The 25,715-nt window shown below is 41.5% G+C and overlaps 1 pseudogene; it reads right to left on the reverse strand.

The window, feature by feature from the left end:
* Positions 1–20,506: 20,506 nt before the first annotated feature.
* Positions 20,507–21,033, reverse strand: LOC116868220 (annotated as a pseudogene).
* Positions 21,034–25,715: the final 4,682 nt, after the last annotated feature.

Genomic DNA, 25,715 nt, shown 5'->3' on the forward strand with positions numbered 1-25,715 from the left:
CGAGATGGAAATACAGCTTGGAAGAATGGCCATACATAAACAGAAGAGTTCACTTTGGGCAAATTTCAAATGTATGTATTTGATTAAGAAGGAAAAAAATTCTCAGTAGAGATTAGAACTTCAGGAAAAACTTAAATCATCTTGTTGAAAAACAAATATTTGTGGGTCCTAAAGCATATAAAATGGGGGAGACCCTAATTAGGAAAAAGAATATAAAATTATGATTATAAAATTAGGTACAAAAGTTAATATTTGCTATGGACTTCGGGCGATAACGATGTGTCAATGTAGGGTCATCCGTTGTGACAAAGGTACCACTCTATGGGGGATACTGATAATGGGAGAGGCTATGCATGAGTGGGGGAAGAAATTATATGAGAAATCTCTGTATCTTCCATTCCATTTTGTTGTGAACCTAAATCTGATCTAAAAGAAAATAACAAAGTCTACTAAAATAGTTAATATTTATAATAATTATAATTGCTATAGGTTTGTGTACTACAAATGGAAGAATTCTGATAAATTCTAGTTGCATGATTTCCATCAGGATTTTCTAAGACTATATGGTACATTTATAATTGTATACATTGCATATTGAATATATCCTACCAAGAGAGATTTTCCTTTTTGATAAGGCTTAATGAGAACCAAATCCTCTGCCTACAATTTTAACACCTACTGAGTGGAAGAATTTTCCATAGAGTAGTTTCTGGCTCTGTATATTTCAAACTGTGTTTCCCCACTATTACCTATGTACTTCAGGTGCCAGGCCTCCTGGAATATACTGATATCTCTAATCAAGTTGTATCACTCTTTCATGTTACAATAGGGCATGACTTTGCCCAGAGAGTGAGATAGAAGGGATATTCCTGAAGGTGGTAACAATTATACACAGAAGTAACTATACACTATGTAAAAATATCTCTCTAAATCCAAAATGAATATACACTCTAACCTTCAAATATGCAGATTCTTATAAAGAAGAAATTCAGGGAGTTGCCTAGGTGGCTCAGTTGGTTAAGCCTTCTGCTCAGGTCATGATCTCAGGGTCCTGGGATCAGTGAGGAGTCTAATTCTGCCCCCTCCCCCCTGCTCATGCTCACTTTCCTCTCTCTCTCTCTCTCTCTCTCTCTCTCAAATAAATAAACAAAACCTTTAAAAAAAATGAAGAAGAAGAAATTCAACAATCTAAAAACTAACTGTGATGAAAGATAAGATTGAAAGAAGATACGAAAAAATAAAACCAGTTTCATTCACTGGACTAAACAAAAAAAATAATCATTGATTTTATTTTTACTTATCTAATATATATTGTATAATAATAAATGCAATTAATTAACGTGGAAAAAAAAAGAAATTCAGTCATTCAATGTTTAACGTCCAGAGAGCTGGACTGTTAGCCAATGCAGGGAATATAAGTGTTGGGAGTTTAAGACAGTCTATGACCTCCGGAAATACACCTACAATTTAATGAAGAGGACATACTATCTCAATAAGTAGCAAAAACCCAAAGAAGGAACTGACAAACGCTGCAAGAAGTATACTGATAAAAATATTTGCTGAGTTCACAGGAAAGAGGCATTTCTCTTGTCAGAAAACATCAGAGGGCTTCAAGGAAGAGATGACATTGAGTTAGGCCTCAAAACTTAAATAGAAATTGAATTTAAAAATCCAGATGGGAGTCAGCTCAAAGAACATTTGGAGAATAGCATAAAGTCCAGTCTGTCTGTGAATGGGACTAACAGTTAAAAAATGCTTTTAAGTCCATTCCAGGTCTAAGTCCAAGCTACATATTAGCAATTTTGCTTTTAAAATGAACTTTGTTAAAGGAGTGAATGAGTGGGAGACATTGCGGTCCCCTTGGGCTACCTTAAAGAAAGAGAAAAAAAGGAATGGTTTGAACTAGCATGGTTTAAGGACAGTCCTGCAGGAAACAAGAGGGTGAACTAGGTCACCATTTCTATTATTTTCTTCTTTCTTCTCTACCCAGAATATAGTTTGCACTCTTTGATATCAATCAAACCTTCTTAAGATCGAATACAAAAGTTATGTCCCCAAAAAGACTTCTTTGACATACCTTACCTCACTTGGCTGGCTCTTCTGTTTCACATCCTGTTCCCCCTCTCCTTCCAGTCTTGCTGCCCACCTCTCTTAGGCCTCACATCTGTTCTCTACATAGTAGTCAGGGATCCTTTTTTTCCCTCCTTTCAACTTTCGATTTTGAAATAATTATAGATTCACAAGAAGTTGCAAAAATAGTAGAGAGCGGTCCATGTACCTTTCACTAAGCCTCCTCCAACGGCAACATCTTATGTAACTAAAATACAATATCAGAATCAGAAAATTGACATTGGTACCATCTATAAATCTTACTCTGATTTCCCCAGGTTTATATACACACACATCTGGGTGTGTGTACATGTAAGATTCTTCAAAGCCCTGTAAGATCACTTAAAATCCTCCTTTCCTCAAAATCCTCTACAGTCTTCCTATCTCACTAGAATGAAAACCCAAGGTTTGCATCTGCAAGGTCCTAAGTCATCTGTCCTATGCCCCACCTCTCTGGGTCCATGACCACCACTGCCTCCTCATTAACTAACTCCAGCCTCCTTGTTGTCCTCAGGGCCTTTGCTAATAGTGAGTTTTTCTGCCTGGAATATTCTTCCCCCAGCTACACAAGTAGTCCCCTTTGAAGTCCTCATCATTCAGGTCTCTGATCAAATATTGCTTCTTCAAAGAAGCCTTTCCTGATCTCCTTATAAAACAGTATCTGAGGTGCCTGGGTGGCTCAGTTGGTTAGGCAACTGACTCTTCAGCTCTGGTCTTGATCTCAGGGTCATGAGGTCAAGCCCTGAGTTGGGCTCCACATTGGGTGTGAAGCCTACTTAATAAAAAAAATAAAGTAACATTCTCCTTCATTTTCTATCTCCTTATTTGCTTTATTTTTCTTTAGGGCATTTCTCACCAAGTAATATATCTATATTGATTTCTTTGTTTATTGAATTTCTTCCCCCACTATTTGATAAAATTATTTTTATTTTTATTTTTAGTTTAGATTTTATTATTAAGTAATCTCTACTCCCACAGTGGAATGCAAACCCACAACCTTGAGACCAAGAGTCACTTGCTTCGTTGTCTGAGGCACCTGAGCCAGCCGGGTGCCCCTAAAATTGTTTTTGTTATATTCTATATGTTCTATCTCTTACCTGTTATGTAAATTCATGTTAAATGTTACAATCTCAGAAAGTTTTCTGCTTAAGCTTGAGCGAAAGCTGATCAAAATCTTCCATTTAAAACAAGCTTCAGGGATGCTTGGGGGCTTAGTCGGTTAAATGTTTGCCTTTGGCTTAGATCCCGAGATCTGAGATTGAGCCCCACACAGGGCTTCCCCACTCAGCTGGAAACCTGCTTCTCCCTCTCCCTCTGCCACTCCCCCTGCTTGTGATCTCCCTCTCTATCAAAAAAAAAAAAAATCTAAAAAGTAATAAAGTAATAATAATTAAATAAGCTTCACTGGGTTGGCTGAGTGGCTCAGTGGGTTAAGTGTCTGCCTTCAACTCAGGTCATGATCCCAGAGTCCTGGGATGGAGCCCCACATCAGGCTCCTTGCTCAGTTGTGGGGGTCTGTTTCTCCCTCTCCCTCTGCTGCTGCCCCTCCTTATACTCTCTCTGACAAATAAATAAATAATTTTAAAAAATAAATAAAGCAAGCTTCACTGATTCTTTTTTCCCTTTTTGTCCTTTCCTGTTTCTCCCCACTTTATTTGGTTCACACTGTGGAACAGCAGAAATAGGAAGGAGTGTGTTGTGGGATTTTTGCGTTTGTATAGAGTGGAGGCTTAAGCCATACAGTTGTGCGTAATGGGTGGGTCTGGGTGGGTCTGGGTCACAGCCGTGCTGCAGTTGCCGGGAAGACAGGGAAAGTGAGCATTTGGTGAGATGAGAAAGTGAGTATCTTCTATGGTGAGATGGAGGTTCTGCCTCATGAGGTGGGAGATTCTCAACCTTTGGGAGGGCTGCTCCTGATCAGGAAAGTGGGCAGTTAAATGGTGAGATCCTTTAGCCATTACTTCCCGGGCTTCAGTTGGCATCTGGCTGAGACCCTTAATTGAAATAAGAAGATACTGGAAGTTCGACTTGCCTGGGTTGCTAAGGTTGGCAACCTTTGCCTGGCAGCCTAAGACCAGAGCAAGCAGCTGGATTGGGAGCCTGCTCTGTTGTTGGGTTACGGAGGAGTGAAGGTTATGGTCACTCTGGGATCTGCAGCTCTCATGGCTCACTCAGATTAGCACAGACTCAGAGTAGCCACCCTTGAGCTGAATGACCATGAACCAAGATATTTCCACATCAGTGGGCGTTTTCAGTCCACCAAAAGCACATTTCCCTGAGTCATCCCTGGCAACTACTAACTACTCAGATAGAGGGAGGGAAACTTGGAGTTATAGGCTGCCTGGATTCAACCCTCATTTTCACTTCCGATTCACTGGGCAAGTTGGCAAGAGACCCTAAGTGTTTCAATGAATAAACTTGCCCTACAGGTTAAGTCTTTGCCTTGTTTTGATAGGTAAGGAGACCTCTGTGACAGTAGAACTCTAACACATAAACTTTACAGCAACCAGTTCAGGAAATCAAAACACAGTCTCTTCAGCAACCGGCCCAGAACATCAGGAGTATTGCAAAAATTGCCAGCTTCCCAGGTTTTTTTGTGCCCCCATTTTCGAATCAGGATCAACCAGCCAAATACGCTGCCTAAGCCAATCACACAGGATGAGCCGCTCTGAGTTGGCCTGTCTCCAGCTTCTCCAAACCCACAACCTCTAATCAGAGCGTACACGAAGTCTTCCCTTCTTTGCACTATAAAGTTCCCCCATTCCCCTGGCTTTAAGTCTCTGCCAAACCCAAGTGATGGTGGCAGAGTCCCTTGCTATGGCAAACTCTGAATAAACAGCCTCCGTTTGTTCTCAGTTGAATGATCTTCAGTCATTTCCACATCAGGTAAATGCTAAATGAATTGCTTTTAACAGTTGTTAGTTTCAGTAGTGCGCACAAACTAGTAGCCTAGCACACGTGTCTTAATCATCTGTCGATGATCTCCTCTCGCCAACACCCAGACACTCTGGGAAAAACAATTGACCAACCTGGGAAGGCAGCTTGCTGCTTGAAATTGGAGGCAGGACCACAGAAATAAAAAGCCTTTTTAGAACGTGAGAAATGTTCTTTCTTTGCAGGGATTACTGATTTGATCCTTATAATGAGCCCTTCTGCCTACTTATTTTACATGACACTCTCCAATCACATGCATAAGAACTGCCAAATCTTGTACCATATACAGCTGTGCTTTTCAAACTGCTTTTGACCATTATTCATAGCAAGAAATATATTTTACATTACAGCTCAGCATATTACCGGAAAAAAGGTCAAAAAAGAGCTCATCCTGAGCAGTAGAGCTGTGATATTTTTCTGTCTTATCCTATAAAACTATTCAGATTAAATATAAGCAAATTATGCATAAATGTAAGCAAATTATGCAAATTATGCATAATTTGTTTATAAAGTGCTTTCTTAAAGATATTCTCAACTCCGGTGTGGAAGCTTCCTGAAGATGCATAGGGATACTTGATCCCAGAATACAGCTAAAGTCCCCTTTAACAGCAAGTATGTCCTTGGACATCCTTTGTCTCGTTGTGGTGGGGAATGTGTCCTATAAAGAACTCTGGTGTAGTAGTTCTTAAACTTTAGTTGCAAGAGAATCCCCTCGGAGGCTTGTTAAAACATGGATTTTACTATCATTTTACTGAGTGATATGACTATCGCTCAGAGTCTCTGATTCAGGCTGTACAGTGTGGCCTGAAAATTTGCATTTCTCGCGCATTCCTGGGTGATGCTGATTCTGCTTAGTCTGGGAACCATACTGCTCTAATGAGTTATCTGTAAATCAAATCACCCTTTTGTGCAATGAATAACCACTTCCTAATTTATCTATTTGTCATATGTCAAGTTTATGGAAGTAAACTTCCTGACTCAAAAGTCAGGAATTAAGGGAATTAGTCTGCTTGTTTGGTTCCTTCTCCTGGCCACTCTGGTGTTCCTTTGTAGAGTTATTTTACCACTCATAAATTTATTTAACAAATATTTGAGACCCTGTGCCAAGACCTGTGCTAAGCTCTAGACTACAGTCAGCCTGAGCATTTTATAAGAAAACATTTCCCTTTAGACAACTGTAGAATGATGCCAAGACCATTTTTCTACACTTTTAAACCCAAGGAGCTCCTGATGGGCAAAGATCAGGAGCTCTTCCAGAAATAAGAAAACGATAAAAGCAAGGAACTGCTACAGGTTTTAGAGCTTCTAATCCACTGGTCTTTGGAAACGGTGTCCTCCAAATCTCCTCTGTGAGGGGGAGAACAGCACCTAAGGGCTGGCTAAAACTACAGCTCCCAGGCCCCTGGTGATTCTGACTCAGTGAGGTGGGAATAAGGCCTGATTATTATACTTTCAGCAATTTCTCCAGGTGAGTCTTAAAATCAAATATAGGAAACCCTGTGTTACCTTTGAATATAACATAGACCCTAGAATTATGTTAACTGGAAGAAAGTATTCACAGTAGGTCAGTGGTCTCAAACTTTGCTGCATATAAGAACCACTTGGGGAACTTAAGAAATTTCCAATGCCCAGGCCATTCTCTATACCAGTTACATCAGAATTGCTCTCCCCACCTCCCACTCTAATTCTAGTTGGCAGTCATATTTTAGAATGACTACTGTCCTTTATAAAAGGTAAGCTCCTCTTCATGTTGAAGCATCTTTCACAATCCTTTACCATGGGAATTGCCTTCAACCACCGTGAAAACCTACAGCTTGCTTAAGTGTTGGAGTAGGTGATACCCCATCAAATGATTTTGAGGGTTCTTGATCTGCTTTAGAAAGCTCTGTACTGAATCAGGAGCTACTCCCAAAGCTAGGTGGCTTCAGGGATTCTGCTCAAATCTATAGACTAATGCGTCTCAAATTCTGGTGTGCATATGAATCCCCTGGGGACTTTATTAAAATGATGGTTCTAATTCAGTAAGTTTGGAGTGGCATCTATGATTCTTCATTTCTTTTTTTTTTAATTTTTAAAAAAATGTTATTTATTTATTTGAGAGAGAAAAAGAGAGAGAACAAGTGGGGGAAGAGTAGAGGGAGAAGAAGAAATAGACTTTTCATTGAGCAGGGAACACAGTGGGGCTCGATCCCAAGACCCTGAAATCATGACCTGAGCCAAGGTCAGACACTTAACTGACTAAGCCACCCGGGCACCCCTGTGATTCCTCATTTCTAACAAACTCCAGCCATGCTTATGTGGCTGGACTATGAACTACACTTTGAGTAGCAAAGCTGTAGATTTTCCCCCAAATCTACTGTCAGTAAATAAAAGCTGCAGAAGTATATAGTGATAGCTAGAAGAGAAGGGACTGGTGACTATGATTCCCATGTAGGCAAGGCACTATATGCCTACTGAACCTCAAAAAAGCAGTACTTTAGGAAACAAAAGTAGGAAGAACTGTAAACCAAACTGATGAGATAGATTTGAGACAGAGTGTGTGAGCAATACTGGAAGATATGGCTGGAAGTATAGATAGAGAAAAGCAGACTAGCATAGAAAGGAAGGGTTTGGGCTTCTGAATCAGCTTACAGTTCAAAACCCGGCTCTACTACTTTCTACCCATGTGATCTTAGGCAAATGGCTTAACTTCATTTGTAAAATGGGAATAACTTTTTCATGTATGCTTGGAAAATGAAAGTGCTTGGCAACAGTATGTCCTCAATAAATGATTGCTACTAGTGTATAAATGTAGCCTAAGGGTCTAGAGCTTCCCCAGATTTAGGTTCATTGTCCCAGTTTTGATGGGTCTCCATCCCTGCTTGGCAGGCTGTGGGAAATCCAGCCTCATACAGAAGTTGCACAAATGACCAGGGGAGCTCTCTCATGTGCCCATTTTGAACTTGCAAATTGCTCTCCGCCATGGCCAAGTAGGTTACAACCCTAGAGGCTCAGACTGCAGTGGAATCCAGAGAGGCCATTGCCCAGCCTTCACCATCATTGTTGTTACTGCTTAAGTGCTAGAGCCTTTGCATCTGATTGTTGAAGTCCATGTCATTGCCCTTGCAAAAAGAATATGCCCCAGTATCACTATGTTGCTTGGTGATGGCAGCAGAGTGTTCTTTGAAGTTGGGGGTGGGGAATAGAAGACCCAATGGAGAAGTCCACAGGAAGGATTCTTGAGTGCCAAGAAATCGCAGAACCTTCAGTTCATAGACAAAGACATTTTCTCCCCAGAGCATACAAATGAAAAGCAGTTCCAAAGTCAGTCTCCACTCTCTCCAGAACCGCTCCTATAAACTCCTTGATGCTAAAGCCTTATTGATTGATAACAGGGATATTTGCTGAATACTTTACATACATTAGTTCATTTCATTCCCAAACAACTCTGTAAAGTAGGTACTAGAACAGCACCCACTTTTAACACAAGGAACAGGAGGCTTAGAGAGATAAAGAAATGTGCCCAGGGACACACATGTGGGAAGCAGTGGAGGTGAGTTTGGAATCCAGGCAGTTGGAATCCAGGACAGAGATGTTCCTCTGTGCTTCTGCTCCCTACCCCACTCCTGGCACCAAGATTCCCCTTACTTACCAATGTGCTCTCTCAGCTTCCACCTGGGACCCCCAGTCAATCAGACTTGTCTATACATGTCTTCACCCCAGTTGTGGACGGGGTTCGAGTGTTTTACCGAGGTCTCCTCAGTTTTGATACATGTAAATGCAAGTAGTTATAAAGTAAAGAAGTTCATCAGGCTCCACTCGCCTAGGGCATCTGAATCTTAGATATGTTCCGGCAAAGTCACCTGGTTATGGGATTAAGATGATACTGGTGAAGCCAGTTGGTAAAGGGCTTGGAAGATCAGAATAAGGAATCTGGACTTCATAGTCAAATTCTAAGACTCTATCATTAATATAATGTCAGGGGGTCCAGAGGATTTTTAGAAAGGGCAAAAGGAAGAAAAAAATTAATCTCAGTTTCATTTGTTCAGATTGTCAATGACTCAGATTTGGGTTCCAAAACTAAGATGAGGGCAGCCCCAGTGCTTCAGATGGAAAGTTCCATCCCCAATAAATGAATAGCTGTTGGGCTGCCTTATTACCAGTCATACATCCTGTGCTATAGCTGCGGAGACCCACCCCTCACCTGCAGGTATCAGATGAAGGTGTGCTGAACTGGAATCAGGCAGGAAGAGAGAACAAAGAGAAGAGAGGAGATTGAAGCACACCCCCAAACTCTTGATATGTTAACTGGAATGTAAATCTCTAAGATGAAGGATAAGATGTGAGGTTTCCCAAAGTATTTGGCCATTTCCCCCCTTTTAAAAAAGGGGCATAGGGGCACCTGGGTGGCTCAGTGGGTTAAGCCACTGCCTTCGGCTCAGGTCATGATCTCAGGGTCCTGGGATGGAGTCCCGCATCGGGCTCTCTGCTTAGCAGGGAGCCTGCTTCTTTCTCTCTCTCTCTCTCTCTCTCTGCCTGCCTCTCCGTCTACTTGTGATCTCTCTCTGTCAAATAAATAAATAAAATCTTTAAAAAATAAAATAAAATAACATAACATAACATAAAATAAAAAAGGGGCATAACAAGGGTCTGCGGAAATGCATTCTGGGAAATGTTGATTTAGTAGGCACTGCAAGATGGCTACCCCTGCTGGATGCCTTTAGGAAGAGCAATTTCATGGAATAGTTGGGGTGGGGGAAGCCAGGGTGTAGGAATTAGAAGGGAAAGGAGAGACAGGGATGAGTGTAGGTGCTCCGCAGCTGGAATATTCTGTCAGGAAGAGAAGGAACAGGAATGAGAAGTGGAAGAAGGGGCACAGGAGGGAGGTGTGTGCAATGTCAAGAGAGAAGTGATGGTTGCATTTTTTTTTTCTTTCTAAAGATAGATGACTCTGCTATGTTCATATAACATGCTCTCAGCCCTTCTATTTTCTTTCCCTCATAGGATGCACCTAGCTGCTTTTCTAGGTGAAAGATAATAGAAATTACTCCTGCTGCCCTCCTCTGGGGCAGGGCCCCTCTTGGTCAGCCATGAGGTTCCTAGGCCCACTCGGAAGGGGTCTGAGTCCTCAGTTTTAGATACAGCCTTATCTTCGATCCCTACAGAAGGCTTAAGCAATAATTTATCCAAAGGTTCAGAAAAGAGGTCCAGAACAAAACGTTACAGAGGATGGGAGATGGGGAGGAAGTTGGTGAAGGTGAGTATTGTCAGGCCCCTAACCAGACACTTAGCTTCAAGGCACCATTCACCCAAAAAATCCCCGGGGTGGGGTTTCTGAAATCCTACAGTCTCTAAGCCTCTGGTTTTGGTCCTCAATAGCCAGGGGAAGGGCCCATCTCTGGTCCCTTGGATGAAGCAAAGAATAAATGCTACTATCTGTTCTCAACAGCCCTAACATTCAAGGATGTTGTCAATTCCCTCTGGCCTAGAGCTTCTAGAATCAAGCATGTATGATCACTTTGAAGAGTAATTTTCAAACCCCATATAGTCACCTTAAGAAATCCATATTTCTCTTACTAAGTGCACTCTAATTCTCTATCTTGAGAGCTCATGACTGGGTCTCATTCAGTTGAGACAGAAAGTGCCTCTTCCCTGTGGTAATTAACAGGCATGTGATGGCTTCTTTCTAATTCTTGGAGTCTGTATGTGAGTGTGTCAGTGTCTGGAAAAGTTAGGGAATGGGAAAAGATAGGGAGAAAGAAGGACCCTGTAGAGTGAGTGGAGTCAAAGATACAGAAGAAAAGATCATCTGAAGACTTACTTAGGACTGCTAAACTGTTTTTCACTCTAATAATTAATATAGTTTTATAAATAGGCTTGGCAAGAAAAATGCAGGGAATTTATTACTCCAGAGATAAAAATACAAAACTTTAAAAATAGGTGCTAGTTCTGATGATACCATTAACTAACTTGGTGACCTTGGGCAAGTCACTTTACTTTGCACTTCACAGCTGTGTGTGTTTGTTTTTGTCTAAGAATGATCTAACATTACACACCTTATCTCCCTCCCAGGGATGCCATGGAGGTCAAACCAGATTACATTAAAATAGTTATAATTACTTGCATTTGCATAGTGCTTTATCATCCACAAAGCACTTCTGCATACATTATTCCATTTGCATGAAAGAGCTTTGAAGAGTGATAAAGTGCTTATAAAAGGACAAACCTGGGTATGAACACCAGCTCCATCTTGCTCTACTTCAATCTTCTCATCAGTAAAATGGGAATACAGTAGTATCTAACCTATAGAGGTTTTTATTTTTAAGATTTTATCTATCTATCTATCTATCTATCTATCTATCAAAGAGAGAGTGCACAAGCAGGGGGAATGCAGGCAGAGCAGGCAGAGGGAGCAGCAGGCTCTCTGCTGAGCAAGGGGCCTGATGCAGGACTCGATCCCAGGACCTGGGATCATGACCGGAGCCAAAAGCAGCCACCCAAACAACTGAGCCACCAGGTACCCCTACCCTATAGGTTGTTAAGAGGATCAAATAACATGCACATCTAAGCTCAGTGCCGCATAGGAGAAATACTGACAAAATTCACATTATTCAGGTCTCTGTGCATGTGTCACTCCCTAAAGACCTCTTCCCAGGCCTCTCATCTACAATAGCATCTCCCTCTCTCATCCCTTTCTAGCTCCTGCCCCTCTTTCTTTTCCTGAGTAACACTTAGCACTATCTGAGATCACATTGACTTATTTGCTTACTGGCTATCTCCCCATTAGAATAGAACCTCCACGAAGGCAGAGATTTTGTCTGTTTCTCTGTATCCCCAGCATCTGGACCATGATAGGTCCTCAACAACTACTTGTTAAGTGAATGAAGTGAGGGGTTATAATTGTTATTATTGTCATTCCCTAAGGCCCCCCTCACTTTGCCCTTTCTGATAAAGTTTCATGGATAGGACAACTCTGCTTCATGAATATGATTCCCACCCCCATGCACCCCCTTTTGGAGCAATAGCTTTCTTGAAATATAATTCTCATACCATAAAATTCATCCTACTAAAGTATACAATTTCAGAGGTTTTCACATAATCATGGAGCTGTGCAACCATCCTCACTATCTAATTTCAGAACTCACCATCACCCCAAAAAGAAATTCTGTATCCAAGAACAGCCACTGATATCCCCTTCATCTCCCCCCAGCCTGTGGCAACCACTATAACCTCCTTTCTGTCTCTGTGAATTTGCCTACCCTGAATACTTCAAATAAATACAATTGCCTAATGTGGTCTTTTATGACTGGCTTCTATCAAATTGTACAGTGTTTTCAAGGTTCATCCACATTGTGTCCTGCATCAGAGCTTCATTCCTTTTTATGGCTGAATAATATTCCAGAACATGGCCGTTTCACATTTCGTTTATCCAGTCATTGGCTGACAGACATTTGGGTTGTTATGAATAATATGGCTATGAGCACTCAGGGACAGGTTGTCAGTGAGGAGGTGTGCGTTCCATTTCCTTGAGTATGTACCTAGGAGCTGAACCTACCTAGCTGAGCTAGGTCATCAGTAACTATGTTTAACATTTTGAGGAACTGCCAAACTGTTTTCCAAAGTGGCTGCCCCATTAAAAATCCCACCAGCATTGGACAGTGGTGATCTGGTATGAGGGTTACAATTTCTTCACATCCTCACCAACATTTGTTATTGTTTTTTTTTAAGATTTTATTAATTTATTTGACACACAGAGAGAAAGAGATCACATGTAGGCAAAGCAGCAGGCAGAGAGAGAGGAGAAAGCAGGCTCCCTGCTGAGCAGAGAACCCGATGGGGGGCTTGATCCCAGGACCCTGAGATCATGATCTGAGCCGAAGGCAGAGGCTTAACCCACTGAGCCACCCAGGCGCCCCTATCGTCTTTTTTGTTTTAGCCATTCTAGTGGACTTGAGTGGTATGAAACTGTAGTTTTGACTTGCATGTCCCTGATGACTGATGATGTGGGTCATCTCGTCATAGGCTTATTGGCCATTTGTCTGTCCTCTTTAGAGAGGTGTCTACCCAAAACCTTTGTCCTTTTAAAAATCAGGTTATGGGGCCCCTGGGTGGCTCAGTTAGTTAAGCATCTGTCTTCAGCTCAGATCATGATCCCAGGGTTCTGGGATGGAGTCCTGCGTCGGATTCCCTGCTCAGTGGGGAAACTGCTTCTCCCTCACCCTCTGCTTGTTTCCCTATCCCCCCACACCCACCCGTTGTGCTCTCTGGCTCCCTCTCTCTGTCGAATAAATAAATTAAATCTTCTTCAAAAATCGAGTTGTCTTTTTATTGTTGAGTCGAAAAAGTTCTTTATACACTCTGACGAAAGTCCAATATTAGATAGGAGAGTTAAAAGTATTTTCTCCCATTCCGTGAGTTGTCTTTTCATTTTTTTATTGGTGTCCTCGGAAGTACAAATGCTTATAACTCCGATGAAGTCCAATTTATCTACTTTAAATTCATTTTTGGAATTTCTTCTTTTTAAGACCAGAGATGATTAGTCTTTGCCCTATTGCTTCAAGAGTTGGCAAGGATTCATTCTTCCTAAGGATCATGGCACCAGCTCTGGAACTTTCAATCAGCCTCTTTCTCATGTTCTATGCCACAGAATCATGTGCTTTTTCCTTCTCGGAATTCCATCTCTGCCCCATCTCTGCTGCTTAGCCAAGTCTTTATTGTCCTTCAAAACTTCGCTCAAATATTTCCTCCACCTCTTTGGGAGTAACTACTCTTCACCACAGATGGGGGCAGCACCTGTGTTCTCATGGAAGCCTCTGGAAGCAGAAGTTTTGTTTTAATTGTCTTTGTTATTGGCGAACAGAGTCTAAACTGGTTTGCATTTGAGTTTCAGCTTCATATTTAGCTGCACAAACATGAGCAATGCAGTATTTCTGATCCCTGGTCATTTTTATAAAATGGAAATAATTTGGAAACTTAGGGTTGTTATATGTTTAGAGATAGAGTAATAAAGATAAACTATTTAACTTGCTGGATTCTCAATAAATCCAGCTGTTGTTTTCAGCATTATGGCTTTTTTGTTTTGGGTTTTCTTTCTTTCTTTCTTTCTTTTTTAATGTGGGAGCTGTTTACTTATTACTTACCGAGAACTTAACATGCGCTCATGTTAAGTTCTCCAGGAATGTTCGTTTTCTTATTTTCTAATTCCAACTCAATTATACTCCTTTCAAAGTTTCCAGGGATCTGTGCTTCTTGAACCAGAGCCATCTTTGAGCATCTCATGAAAATAGTGAGGCATCTCCCCCAGAAAACTCACATTAATTACCCAATAGCTTGTGTGTGAGTTTGGCAGGATTCCTGAACACCTGAACCCCACCGCGGGCTCAGGGACTAAAGGTTGAAAAAAGCATTCTTGTTGTAGATGTTCATGGCCAACTCTGCCTACTTAGTCCTTTAAAGACGAGCATGTTTTACCATACTAGCCAGCAATTGCACTCCCTGGATATTTACCTAAATAAGTTGAAAACTTATGTCCGCACAAAAATCTGTACATGAATGCCTAAAGCAGCTTTATTCATAAGTATCAAAACTTGGAAGTCACCAAGATGTCTTTCGGGCAGGTGGACAGGTAAACTGTGCTACACCCAGACAATAGAATATTATTTAATGCTGAAAGGAAATGAGCTACCAAGCCATGAAAAGACAAGGAAGAAATTTACATGCATATTATTAACTGGAAGTCAAATTTACATGCATATTATTAACTGGAAGTCAATCTGAAAAGGCTATGTTCCGTATTATTCCAACTATATGACATTCTATAAAAGGCAAAACTATGGAGACCATAAAAAGATCCGTGGTTGCCAGGGGTTGGGGAGGGATGAATAGGCAGACCACGGAGGATTTTTAGGGCGGTGAAACTATTCTGTATGATACTATAACGTTTGTCAAAAATCACGGGATAGACAACACAAAGAGTGAACCCTGATGTAAATTATGGTCTCTGGGTGATAATGAGGTGTGAGCGCAGGTTCATCAACCCTAACAAATGGGCCATTCTGGTGCCAGATGTTTGTAGGGGGACCTGTGCATGTGTGGGTGCCAGGGATATATGGGAAATCTCCCTACTCCCTATTCAATTTGCTGTGAACCTAAAACTGCTCTAAAAAAATGTATTTTTTAAAAAAACGAATGAGCAACTGGACCTACAGAGTGATTCCTAGTCTCTGTGCAAGCATCTTCCCAGGAAACAGCTACACCTGGAATGTTTCTGAGAGACATGTTTTCTGGAATTTCGGCGTGGCTCTCTGGTGTCATCATGGTCTTTGTTGGACATTAAAAGTGTTGTTCTCTGTAACATGGCAAGAACTGCTAAAATCAAGCAACAACCGAGTTGTTGGAATCTTCCCGGACATTTTTATTTTCCAATATGGAAGACCACCAGCAGATGGCAATCAAAGAATACAAAACCCAAGCTAATCTTCAAGAAGGCCTTGATAGATTGAAGACTGAGAAAATGGTAAGTCTAAGGTAAGCAGACCTCTTGGATACCAGTTCTCCACAGAGTCAGAATTTCCTATGTTCCAAACAAACAAGTCTTCTTCCACCATTGAATGAAATAAATGTCTAGCCTCAAAAAAGAAAAAAAGCACCAGGGACAAATTCTGAAATTCTTTAATTGATCCAATGAGAACTTCAGTTACTCTTTGTGAAAATGAATTCAAAGAATTTGTTGTTTTTATTTCGACATTATATCTCCTTTATATTTTCTGCTTACATCTTGAGCGGGGATAACTGCTCACTGGTATGTAAAAATGGCTATTTGTGTAAAAAATTTTCCAATGATAAAATACATCCAGCTGTAGTAGGACAGAACTACAAAATCAGAAGGAATTTGCTTGAAACAATCCAATGTCCCTGGGGGTCGGGGGCAGGCGGTGGTGGAAGGAGATGGAATGAGCCTGGGGGCGGGAAGCGTTTTTACCAGAGGATAGTAGGACTTGTTGTACAGCAACAGGAATTTCTTCTTTCCTCCTTTTTGCTATTTGCTTCTGGGGATGTACCAGTGCATGGATTCTCAATAAAACCAAACATTCTCAATAATGTGACTATCAAGCACAGGTGACTTTGTCCTTGTGGTAAATTCTGACATGTATGCTTTCCATTTTCTAAAATCACCATGAGTCCACAGAGAGTCCATAGAGCCTGCAAAATATGAATGTTGTTTATTTGTCTGTTAAGGCAAAGAAAAGTTTATAGTTTACAGTTCAGGCATATTGGATGGCATAACAAAACCCCTTTATACATGGCTATGCATTGTAGAAAATGATTAACCTGGGACACCTGGGTCGTTTATTTAGTTAAGCAGCTGCCTTCGGCTCAGGTCACAATCCCAGGGCCCTGCATCAGGCTCCTTGCTCACAGGGAGCCTACTTCTCTCTCTGCCTCTACCTGCCACTCTGCCTGCTTGTGCTCTCTCTCTCTGAGAAATAAATAGAATCTTAAAAAAAAAAATGATTAACCTGTTTCGTTTTGTTTATTGACAATACGTCCATGAAAAAAGCCTCACAGAGCGCGTAAAAAAAGAAACATTAGACCTTCGATGTTTAAGAAAACGCTATGAGCAGGAAATAATACTTTTTGGACCCTTACTATGTGTTAAGCAGTATTATTTCAAGACAGATAAATTAGCCTCATATTTACAGGTGGGGGAACTAAAGTTCAGAGGCTTTCATCATTTGCCAAGCTAACACATCTAGTGAGTAGACGAGCTGGGATTCGAACCCAGGTCTCTGGGTAAATGTAAGCACTTCCCTACACAGTAATCATTGATCATATTCTAAAAGGTGATGTTATACATTGAACCCTCCTATCATATTCAGAAATTTAACCAAATCAGCTAAAGAACTTGTTAAAGATTCAGAGTCCAGGTCATACCCTCTAGAGATTCTAATTCAGAAGATGAAGGGTAGAGGCCTTTTTTGACTTTTTAACGGACATCCGCAGTGTTTCTGCTGCAGGTGATCTGACTTCAAACACAGAAAATACAGGGCCAACCCAGTATGCTTTAACTTTCATGAGCAAAGAACCCTTTGAGAATCTGATGAAAGCCCTGAACCGTTGTTTTTTCAGAAAAATACACATTTCACACTCCAAATTTCTCATGCAACTTTAAGGGGTTCACGGACACTCTGAGACCATGAACACTCATTTTCCAACATGTCCCAGCGAAAAGCGGTCTAATTAAAAGTCCCTTCCTTCTCTCCACCAAGAGATGTCACTCTTCAGCCTCAAACAGCCTCCCCCAAACCTCCAGTTTTTTCCTTTTTCCATTCTCCTCAACTACAAAGGGAAGAGTTTCCCAGAAAAATGAGTTTGCTGTTTGGGAAGGAGCTTCCCCCTTGAAAATAGAGCAGACTGGTGCGAGCGTCAAACAAACCTGAAAAGATAGCAGGTTAGTATTGTCTACAATCACAACGAAAGCCGATCTGGAAATATAAGTGTGATTAAAATTTACCAGTAGGGACCATAGATTAATATAGTCACAACCAGTTTTGTGCCTATTACATGAAGGGTCATATAATGTATTTTCCCAAAAGCCCCTTCTCTAAATTCTTCTCAATCCCCAGGTTTTCTCATAGGTCTCCATGTTGAAGCTAGCCTTTGCATCTTTGAATAAGTCAAGACTTATGGAGCCATCATGCTGATGTATTTTTTCTGGGGAGAGAGTCCCTGTCTTTCATCAAATTCTTAAAGAAATCTTTGACCAATATTGAAAAAGCCATCATTTATGAAAGAACCTTATTTCGCAAGGGCTGGACATGTAAACAGGGTGAGCAGAGAGTCCTGTGGCTCAGCCTTGGTGAGCATCTTATTCAGACATAAAGGGGTAGACAACCTTGTGGCATATGTTGGATATACGTCGTGTGGACACAAATGTGTCAGAATGTATATTCTAATTATGGTTTAGATTTGGGGCCCCCTGCTAGAAGGTCTACTCATTCAGAAACAGCTTCCTTGATATGAAGCCAGGAGCAGGTGTTTTGGATCAGGAAGACCTGAATCGGTGACCAAGCAGATTATACTCACCTCTCTGACTCCTAATGTATTTGTAAGTCAGGGATGATCATTTGTGATTTGTCAGGTTATTGGGAGACGGGCGTGAAATAATATACATAAAGCCCACAGGTTTGTCTTTGTTCCTCTTCCTCACCACAACACTCAGATCCACCAACCTCCCACCCCCCTGAACAAGGATGTTGAGCACAAACTATGTGCTGCTTACCTGGGGCTGCATCCATCAGATTGATTAGAGTCTGGTCGGGCAAACCGGAAGGAAAACCAGTTTCCTTTAGGAATTCCCACTTTCCAGTCTCCCCTCCATCTCTGTTGCAAAGGTAAACAAGGACCTCAGGCACAGAACCTGCCTGAGGATTACAGGGAGTCACAAGGGATGAAAAGACATCATCCCTGTCCTTGGAATTGCCGGACACTAATAGGGAAGACACGACCCAAAATAAGTTAGCAGGAGCCATAGGGCACGAGACACTGAAAACATACCACTAAGCGCAAATATTTTACACACCTGAAAACAGGTTATGCGAGAAAGGACAAAGCCACTTGGGGTTGATTTAGGAAACAGCCATGAAGAAAATGACTATTAAGCCATATGTTTTTTCAGTGCGGGAAGGGATACGATATGGCCGAACGAAAGAGAGCAGCTAAGAAAGGAGGAGAGAGTGCCACAGGGCCTAGCTGAGGGGGGCGGTGGGCATGGCGCAGATTTCCAGGGCAGCAGGGGAAGCCATGCTGGAGGAACTGTGGATAGATGACAGCAGCTAGGTGTGGGGGAAGGGAGGCAGCTAATTGGTAGAGACCCTTGAGACCCATGATTAGGAGTTTTAATTTAATTCAAGAGGCAATTGGAGCTATTGTAGGCTTCTAAGAAGGGGAGTGATATGATCAAAATGATGCTTGAGGACAATGGTTCTTGCTGCTGTGAGCAGGGTGGATTAGATGAAGGAAACCCTCGGGCAGGGAGGCTGATCTGAGGCTTTTTCGGGAAGCCAGGGTTATAGGGGCATGGCCTAGAACAGGGCTCTGGGCGTGGGATGGAAGGAGCAGACATGCAATATATTATGCAGGATAAATATTTGTTCTTTTTAGAACCAAACACTGGGGTAGGTGCTGGGACACCATGGGGAATAGGCACAGCAGTTGTTTGGGGAGAAACAGTGAAAAATATGGTGAAATAAATCCTATGATCACTGAAGCAAAGAAATATGAGAGTGCCTGGCAGGAACGGCACCAGAGTTGTGGGGAAGGGACACAGGTGGTCAGGAAAGCCTTCCCTAACGAAGTGGTATTTAAACTGGGAGCTTAATGAAGAATCGGGCATTAACTGAGTGAAAAATCCCTGGGAGAAGTGTTCCAGTCAGGTAGCCCCAGGATGAAAGAGTAGGAGCCAGGAGGGAAAGGTAAGAATGGTTTCCCAAAAGATTCAAGAGAGCAAGCAGGGTGGGACCTGACCAAGAAGGGCCTTGAGTCTTCAATATGGACTGTGAGCTTTATCCTAAGGGTAGTGAGAGGCCAGAAGAGAGGCATGGTTTGTGTTTTGTTTCAGAAAAATCTCTCTGGCTATGCTGTGGGAGAAAAGGACTAGGTGTGTTGGTAGTTCGGAGGAGAGACTTGTCGTAGTCTAAAGGGAGAGAAGATTAGGAAGTAGTGATGAGACAGGTAAATATTTAGGATGTAGAACTTACGGGATGTAGGGTGCCTGGGTGGCCCAGTCAGTTAAGCCTCCAACTCCTGATTTCAGCTCAGGTCATCATCTCAGGATCATGAGCCCAATGTAGGGCTCCACACTAGGCATGGAGCCTACTGGAGATTCCTTTTCTCCCTCTCCTTCTGTCCTTCCTGCTCACAGCATTTGTAGAATCCTCAAAAGAGTATTGCCTTAACCATGGAGAATGATTATTATCCCTGAACTAAACACTATTCTAGTTTATTCCATAACTTCTTAAAAGCAAGGCCCAAAAAGATCAAATGATTTCAGTGTATTCAGAACAACGTTGATGAATATTTATAAAAATTAAAAAATATCCGTCACCCAACAAGGTAAAGTTCACAATGTCAGCCATCCAAACACGACGACGTACACAAAGAAGCAAGAAAATATGTATCATTGTGCAGCGACAACAATCAACTAATTGAAGCCAATCCAGACCTGGTGTAGATGTTGGAATTAGCAGACAGTATGAAAATGGTATTTTCCATATGTTCAAAACGTTAAGTAGAAACAAGGAAGATTTTTTTTTTCACCAGCTGCTGCAAAAGGCTTTGTTGTTTCCATTTGGTCCATGGCTTGGGAGAGGGCTCCAGGGTGGTTAAAAATGTCTAGTAGCTGCAGGGAGAGGCTCAGGCAGAAGCGCTGGCACCAGGGAGATGCCTGAGGGTCCCCTCAAAGGCTGCTGTGCTCCAGAGGCTCTTAGTTGTGCTTGAGGGAGAGCCTTTCAAAGAGATGCTCATCTAGCCCAGCCTGGGGGCCAGCCACACAGCAAAGGTTAGACAGGTGGTTGTCCATCTTCTTGTCGAATTTCACCTCCTCACCCAGGAAGTCGTTTTCTAAGAAGTCACAGAGATGGGATCTGTGCTGGTAAAGCCCAGAGCATACAGCTCTAAAAGGGCCTGGTTCAGGTTCTTCTCCAGAACTGGGGCAGCTTCCATGACATCCAGGGTTTTACCCAACTCATCTTAGGATGGCTTCTGCACATCCTGGAGGAGGGCACTGCCACCACCACCATTTTGCATCTTCAAGAGATGCTCAGCGTCCTCTTGCTTCTTCTCAGCCAACTTGTAGAAGAAGGAGCCCACGCCTTCCAGAGCCACATCTTCACAGTTGAAATAGAAGCCCAGAGAGAGGTAAGTATAGGAGGCCCACATATGCACGTTGACCAGGTGGCTGACAGCAGCCTCCACCTCAGTGGAATAATTCTGACAAATCTGGGAGCTCATGGTTGATCTGTAATAAGAAGCTAAGCTCAAAATAAGGTATTGGCTGGACCTGGAGGCAGACAGTGGCTGAAAAGATGGCTCCAAAAGTTGCAACTAGAAAAAAGTTTGGAGGGTGTTTGGAGGCTGGTGGAAGGAGCATTCCTGGATCTGTTCCATCCAAATACTGTTGAAGCAAGAGACAGATCCCCGGGACTGCTGGGTGCACTTCCAGAAAATATTTTTTAAAACACAAATCTAGAGATTAAACCTATACTGTCTGAGATAAAATATACGCTGGATGAGATAATAGCAAGTTCAACTTTGCAAATTAGTGAGATTGCAGAAAATATTCAAAATGAAATACAGAGAAAAAAGAAATGTAAAATTAAACAGTGCCTCAGTGATCTGTGGGACAACTCAAAGTAGCTTTGTATACATATTATATTATTATCACAATAATATAATAATATAGACATATTTACATAATATGAATATATTATATTTATATTACATATTGATATGATGATTAACATATAACAATTTGAGCCTCCAAAAAAAGGGAAGGGGAACAGAAAAACACTTGGAGAAATAATGGCTGGAAATTTTTCAAACTTTGTTGAAAACTAAGAACTCAGGTCCAAGGAATTTATAAACCCCAAGCACAAGAAACATGAAAAAAACTACTCCAAGGCACATCATAATCAAATTGCTTTCAATACCTTAGAAGCAGGAAAGAAAAAACTACACATTATATATAGAGAGGAACAATTAAAATGAGAACAGACTTTTCATTGGCAGTAAAATAGCGGAACAACACTTTAAAAAAGCAAAAACCTGTCAGCCCACAATTCTATACCCAGCAAAAATATCTTTCAGAAAACAAAACAAAATAAAATGCTTTTAGATAGAGAAAAGCTGAAAGAATTCATCACCAGAAGAACTGCATGGTAGAGGACCCTTTACTCTAGAACTAAGTTAAGCCTGATACAAGAGCAAGTACTTTATCTAATATGAGGCCTCTATTCTGGCTGGCAGAAATGCAAACTACTCTCATCCCTGCATGAACTTTGAGCATTTTATTATCCTACTGTTTTTAGAGTGGTTTATTTCCAGGCCTTGGGGAGTTTCCTCTTATATATGATCAGATCAGTACTCAGCCAAAGACTCAAAGGAACTCCTGTGTAGCTCTCTGGAGTTCACCTCCCTTGACTTTTGTACACCTCAGATTCCCTAAATTCAGATCTCTGCCTTTCAACTCAGCAAGATCAACAGGCTCTGTTTAGTTTTTTCTTCTTGCCCTACAGCCTAGAATTTGCCTCCAGACAATGAGCTATAATACTGGTAAGTCTTCCCTTGTTTCTTTACCTTTTCTCAGGGATTACAATCTCACATGACCTGTTGCCCAATGTCTGACACTGTTGTTTCAAATATGTTATCTGGTTTTCTAGTAGTTTATGATAGAAGGGACATTCCTGTAGCATTTAATCCTTCATAGACTGAAACAAAAATCTTTCAGTTTGATTTTAACTCTCCCAATTGTCACTGTGCCCATTGCCTTTGGGACCTTGCCAAGTAAAATGCAACTCCAATGTACATTATATGGGAAACTTGAGAGAAAAGATATTTACTCTACCAGGAGTGGGACCTGCATGAATGAAGGGCGGGAGGAAAGAGGAGAGCTAAATCAAGATGTTACTTACCCAGGTTTCTGACTTGGGTGTTGAAGAGATAGTGGTGCCGTTTAAACAGCCCAAGTAGAATTGGGGCATGTTGACTTTGAAGATTTGATAGACAATGCTTAAATCTTGGATGAAAAATCTGGGCTGGGATGGAAAACCACATTCCACTGTTATCATCATACGGGAAACAGTTCAAGCTTGGAAATACATGCAACTGAGAAAAGAGATTGTCTAAAGGAAAAGATAAAGTGGCCGGGGGAGAATTCTGAGTAATGGCAATATTTTGGAAGATAAGATAAAAACAAAGAGGCTCACAGGAAAGAGACTGAAAAACTTAGGGAGAAATGGAAGAAAATTTGAAAGAGAGAGAAAAAAGAATGATCAGGCCTGTGAATGAAACAAAGATAGTACTGAAAATTGATCTTTTGTCCTGGCAGTTACGAGTTCAGCAGACTTTGCAAGAGAAATGTCAGTAGATGATGTCAGGCTAGAGCAAGCTTAGGAGTGAAAAGACAGAGAAAGTGAAGACAATGAAGGTAGGTGACTATGAAAACCGGGTGAGAAGCGAAGGAAGAAGGTATAGTCACAGCTGTGGGAGTTGGAGGATCTCAGAGAGATAAACATAGTTTTTCTTTTTTCTTTTTAATTAAAGAAAACTGAAATTGTTCATGGCATGAGGGAGAAGTTTGAAGGAATTGGAGAGAATGAGGATGCATGATAAAAGGAACCAAAGAGACCAAAGGAGAAAGGAATCAAGCACTCAGGGAGCCCGGTGATGACTGCTTCCCATACAGTGAAACAATATTTGTAAGAAAAGTAACCATGGATATTTTCCCTTCCCTCTCCTTCCTGCAACACTTTTCCTACTCTCCAAAAAACAAAAAAATGCGCATGCTTTATATACTCTATAAGTTTGTATGGTTACACATCAGGTTTCATTGAGGCAGAATGGCTTCTACATTCAAGTGCAGGACCCAGCACTCCCATGGTGTCCCTTTGAGGTTGTTGGCTAGGTTGGACATGGGATAAAAATCTAGTTATCTGTTGTGAGTCAAGAAGTGTTCTGAGACCTGTTCGCATGTAATGTATTCTGCCAAAGGAAGTCTCATGAGCTCAGTCATTCACAGATCATTCACTGGGCACTGGACACTGCTATTGAGAAGAAAGTTCCTGTCCTTGAGGAGTCCACAGCCCAGGTATGGAGGAGACAGACACCCTCAAAACACTAAACTGATGACCGTAACCGTGGGTGCTGAACAGCACATAGTATGGACGCTCTGCACGGAAGAGGATCTTGAAAAGCGTCGGTAGGTTGGGAAAGTCTTCTCAGAGAGGCAGGGCTTGAGCTGGTCCCTGGAAAGGGCTTTACAGACCGGGAATTCATATAAACAAATGCATAGAGTTTGCATTCTGTTTTGTGTTAAATGCGGTACATTTAAAAGGCAGCCCTGCATCCTGTCAGACCATGGCTGAGGGTCCAGAAGTGGGAAGAAGTCAGGCTGGAACCATGGTTGGGCCATTTCTCAAGATGATGCAGAAGGCCAGGCTGACATCAGTGACTAAAAGCCCTATTCTCCTGACACCAATAGCAAAAAACCATGAATTGTATAAGTATTGTCCAGCGCCTATTGGAAAGAAACCACTAGGGGAGGTTTTTCTAAATTTATCTCAATTTGCTCACGGAGGCAAGAATTGGGGTTTAAGGAAAATGAAATCCTTTAAAAATGGACATTTTAGAGCCTTTTACTTTTTGTGTCAAATTGCCACTAGGATGAAAAAATTGGGGGGAATGACAGAAGTGCTTTCTGTCTTGATTGTGGTGTTTATATAGAAGAAAACATTTGTCCAAACCCATTGAATTGCACCCTTAAATGGGTGTGTTTTATTGTGTGTGAAGTATACCTCAAAAATTATTTTTAAAAAGCACATTGCACAATAAAAAACATCAGAGTGAATCTATAAACACAGACATACATATAATCCATACATGCAAATACTCATCACTGCCCTTGGACTCCCTTCCTTTCAGCCAAGCAATACCATTTTGGAAACAGTTTAGGACCATCAGGAAGTAAGCAGGAAAAGAAAAAAAGATTTTGAGTTACAAAGTGAGTGGAAACAAAATTTTCCAATTAACTATTATGGTTATTAACCAGCCAGCATGGGTTTCCATAATTAATGATCCCAGAGGTTTTTATGACTTTCATTTTTCCTTTGCCCTTAAACATGTTCTTCTGGAAGCCAATCATGGGAATGCACCGTAGGGAGTGAGAGGCATAACTTACTGGGTATAATTACCTCCCTAGGTGTTGTATTAGGGGCACAGATACACTAAAACTGGCAGTTTAGAATCTCTCTTTTCCAGCTTGTAAGTGCATGTGTTTGCTGTATTATTTAAGAATATCTGGGGCCTGTGTGGCTCAGTCGTTAGGGGTTTGCCTTTGGCTCAGGTCATGATCCCAGGGTCTTGGAATTGAGCGCCGCCTTGGGCTCTCTGCTCAGCGGGAAGCCTGCTTCTCCCTCACCCACTCCCCCTGCTTGTGTTCCCTCTCTCACTGTGTCTCTCTCTGTCAAATAAATAAGTAAAATCTTAAAAAAAAAAAAAAGAATATCCAATCTGGGACACCTGGGTGGCTCAGTCCATTAAGCATCTACTCATGTCATGATTCCAGAATTCTGGAATCAAGTCCTGTGTCAGGTTCCCTGCCTTGCAGGGAGTCTGCTTCTCCCTCTCTCTCTCTCTCTGCCACTCCCCTCAACCCCCCACTCATGCTTGCTCTCTCTCTAACTCACATTCTCGCTTTCTCTCAAATAAATAAATAATATCTTTTAAAAAAGAATATCCAATTCTGCTATAAAAGAAAGCAAAACAGCTAAGAGGATAAAACTCATGAGAATGGATCCACATAGATAGAAAGTAAACGAGTAGCTTATGAGAGCTAGAACTCCCAGCATCTGTTAAATGTAGATGAGTGAGCAAAGAGACTATGAAACATAGCTAGAATTCATAAGATGTGCTCAGGG

Source organism: Lontra canadensis, unplaced genomic scaffold (assembly GCF_010015895.1).
Source record: "Lontra canadensis isolate GAN:19392208 unplaced genomic scaffold, GSC_riverotter_1.0 scaffold14, whole genome shotgun sequence".
In the NCBI taxonomy this organism is placed as follows: Eukaryota; Metazoa; Chordata; class Mammalia; order Carnivora; family Mustelidae; genus Lontra; species Lontra canadensis.